Source organism: Fukomys damarensis, unplaced genomic scaffold (genome assembly GCF_012274545.1).
Source record: "Fukomys damarensis isolate Sample0158 unplaced genomic scaffold, DMR_v1.0_HiC HiC_scaffold_25, whole genome shotgun sequence".
Classification (NCBI taxonomy): domain Eukaryota; kingdom Metazoa; phylum Chordata; class Mammalia; order Rodentia; family Bathyergidae; genus Fukomys; species Fukomys damarensis.
In genome coordinates this window covers 27,484,112-27,487,841 of record NW_022900937.1, presented here as the reverse complement: position 1 = coordinate 27,487,841, position 3,730 = coordinate 27,484,112, and the positions used below count along the sequence as shown (strand labels likewise).

General features: G+C 41.7%; 1 long non-coding RNA gene across 1 annotated transcript; it reads right to left on the bottom strand.

Annotated features, from left to right (window-relative positions):
* Positions 1–537: 537 nt before the first annotated feature.
* LOC104852961 lies at positions 538–3,060 on the bottom strand. Its single transcript, XR_777622.1, has 3 exons — positions 2,968–3,060; positions 953–1,171; positions 538–717 (listed from the first exon to the last, which is right to left on the bottom strand). It is a non-coding gene; the product is annotated as an uncharacterized LOC104852961 (long non-coding RNA).
* Positions 3,061–3,730: the final 670 nt, after the last annotated feature.

Here is a 3,730-nt window from a genome sequence, read left to right as displayed (position 1 = left end):
CACGGTGAGGCCTTGTGGACCAGGGTTACACTTGTGCTGCTGCCATAGGGCTGGGTATGGTGGGCATGACAACAGCAGCGTCATCTTGTTCCCTGTCCCTTCAGAGAAACAGATGGAGACGTGTGTGTTTCACGGTGAGGATCTCCTCCCCAGGTGCCTTTCTGAGGAGAGCTGTAGGAGCCAGGCCCTGGGTAGGATGTATATGTTTTAATACTTTCTCTTTTTTCCATTTTTCCATTAGAATCATACAGGTATCACCTCAAAGAACATGTGATGACTCCTAGATGTTAGTTCCATAATCTCCTGATTTATGACCTGTGACTAGAGGGGCACAGAAAGGCTGAATGACAGGATGAAGTTCACAGGCCCTTCAGATGCAGAGCTAAAGTATCCAGTGCAGGTACTGCGGACACAGATCTGCCCAGAGTGTCTGGATTAGTCTGCTGTTTACACCTTTATTCTGCAGGGGACTTGGTATGTCCACTAATTCCCATTCACAGTTCCTTAGTAATGAATAGAGAAAACATTAAAAAAAATTCCTGTGTTATAGAGATGGGCCAAAAACACAAACAAACTTATCGATAAGAGGGCAGAGCAGGGTGTGATCCATGGTTATGTTTGTGGAAGAGGAAATGGAATAATCTGTTCCTACAGAGTCACTCCTTGTGGCCAAACATCCTCTTGATACTGTTAGTAGATTTCCTCTTGGTTATATTACTGAAATGGAAACATAGATTAATGAGCAAGAAATGCACTAACACGTGATTTCAAAGAAAACCATAGAGGACAAAGGGCAGCATAAGAGAGGGACAAACTTGGGTGTTACAGTTGCAGATCTCCCACAGGAAGCCCATCTCACCCACCGAGGACCTGTGGAGCTGAACAAGCTCCAGGATTTTAGACTTGAGAACAGGGGCTGGGCTTTCACCCCACTCCGATCCCCCACTCTCACCACCAGGGACCGATGTCAGACTGAGCGGGACATGAACATTGGGCGGCTCCCTCAGCCTGTGCATTGTCCCCAAGGGGATTCACTGGAGATTTCCTGTCCTGACACAGCGCATATCCTGGTGGTTCCTGGACACAAGGGCAGTACTCAAGGCCCCTCACTGTGTCTGCTGTGCTCCGAACTGGATATGGCAATGGCACTGTGAGTGTTCTTCATGTTCTTCTGGAAGGAAACAGCAGAGACTTCCATGGAAATTGGCTGAAATAAGGCTCTGACCACTTAGCTTTGAGTCAGAAGTTATATGAATCTTAATAGTGAGAGTCTTGTCCTGGAATTTCTTGGATGTGCTGACCGCTGTTTGTCTTGTTTTCAGAAATTCATTAACTGGCTCTCGGATCTCCATCCCTGATGAAGAATAATTTTGTAAGGTTTGTCACAAATCCTGACGATGTTAAAAATGGAATAGAAAATATGGAACATAAAAAATTAAAATCAGAGGAAGGTCTCTGCAGTCTGGAACTAAATTTCTAAGCATGGGTAAAAGAAGAGGGTCACATACCAAGGACGCCAAGGAGATTTAAATTATATACATTTTTTTTGTTTTTTGTGTTGTACTAGGAATCAAACTTGGGCCCATGTGAGGCAGGCCGCAGAATCACTGAGCTAAATCCACAGCCCACAGATACTTTGATATTTGCTGCAAATGATTAAGGAACAACCAAAGCATATGTGGATAAGCACAACATTGAAAACACAGGACAATTTAAATCCACTCTTCGCAGGTTTGCAAGGCAAGAGCATTCTGACCTTGGGGACACTGAGCCTGCATTGTTCATATATTTCATTTTGAAAACTCAAAGAATTGGTAAAATAATTTTTAACTTCAACTTCCAAAAATATGATCTTTCCTCAGTTGACTTTAGACAAGCTCTCTGCAGAAAAAAATTGAACTACACAGTGTAAATATTCCTGCGTGAGACACAGTGAAGGGTCATCAACACTTTTCTTCCTCTAGACCTCATCAGGTCCTTGCCCTGCTTTTCATGTTTCATGTGCTTCTTTTCTTTTTAATTAATATTTACTTGCAATACATAAAATTAAATTCAATGGTGGGAACTGGTCTATTTACACATTGAGTCTTAATCATTTCTCGGCCCTTCTCCCCCAAACTTCTCTGCTACCTTCTTCTTCAGACACCCTTTCCACCTAATGGAATCTATCTTGTGATATCTAAAATCTCTATGCATTTTGCTTTTTCAATTATTTATATTACTGGTCTCTCAAATTAAAGATACTATGTGATATTTAACTTTTTGTGCCTGATTTATTTAACCTGAGTATTACAATCTCAAGATGCATCCATTTTTCAAAGATGATGCAAGTTTTTCTTTCTATAAGGCTGAGTAGTACTTCACTGCACACACGTACAGGTGTGTGTGTGCACACACACGTGTACATTTTCTTTTCCCACCCCTGTGTTGGTGGCCACATAGGCCACTTACATTATTCAGCTATCGCGAATTGCACTGCTATAAACATGGGCACATACGTGTCACTAATACAATGACATTAACTCTTATAAAGATATCCAGAAGAGATGAATCTGAGTCAAATGGAATTTATATCTTTTTTGTTGATGTTCTAAATATACATTTTATAATTATAAATATCATAATGACTATTCATTGTATTCACACCACTGACTTTGATTCTTTCTGCTTTTCTTCTACCAGTTAGAAGCATTTTTCAAGTGTTAAATCAAGGAACTTCATCATGACCTTTACCCGTTGTTTGCTGTGAAACCCAAACCCTGGACTCTCTCTTAAACTGTTAGTTGCTCTGAAGTCCCATTCTCCTTTGTCCAAATGCAAGAAGTGGAAAAGAAAACCTAAGGTTGGATTCCTTAGTTTCTCTACACAGCGTCCTCTCCCTGGGAAGGGAGACATGATCTTTGGATTTCACACACGAAACAAGACAGCAAATGGTTCATATTATTCCCAGATTTATCAGACGCAGACCTGAATTGTCGAAACCAAATCCCTATCAGGACACAGCTCTGATCAGCATGGTTGGATTAACATTGCGTTTACACCACTCATTCCCCCGGGGGTGTTGACATGTCTCCTAAATTCACATTTCACAATGTCCTAGTTACATACAGGAGAAGGATTAAGATGTCACCTGTGTCACAATGATGCTGAGTACGTATGTGGAGTGACCCAGGTAAAGAAGAAGAGCAGGGTGACATCCATGCTCAGATGTATTAGATGAAATAGTGTTGATTTTGGCCTTGTTCTTCATGACTTTGACTTCATGGGGAACCCCAACAGAAGGCAACATTTTGGGATTCTAGAGAGGAAGAGGGCCCAAGAGATCCTGTGTAGCAGAATCTCCTCCTCTCCTGCTTGGGGGGAGCCTGGTGGAACACACACAAGTCTAAACTGTGGTTGGTCTCCATGTTGCATCACTAGAGTAAAATGACCCTTTTCACGTAGCCAGTACCACCAGTCAGCTCTCCCCTCTGTCAGTGGCTTCATATCCTTGTATATTCCTCATAGGTGAGTTTGAGATGTGTATTAACATACAAATAGCATATACCATGATAAGACTTTCTCTGACAGAATTTTTTTCATTGAGTTTATTGGTACATTTTAGGTGTACAGTACAGTTATATTCATTATGGGGATCTTGTACCTTTACATGACAGTCTTGGTTCTCATTTTTTCCCCTTGTCCCTGCCCTCCCTTCACCCCCTCTTCTCCTCCCCATTTACCAACACTT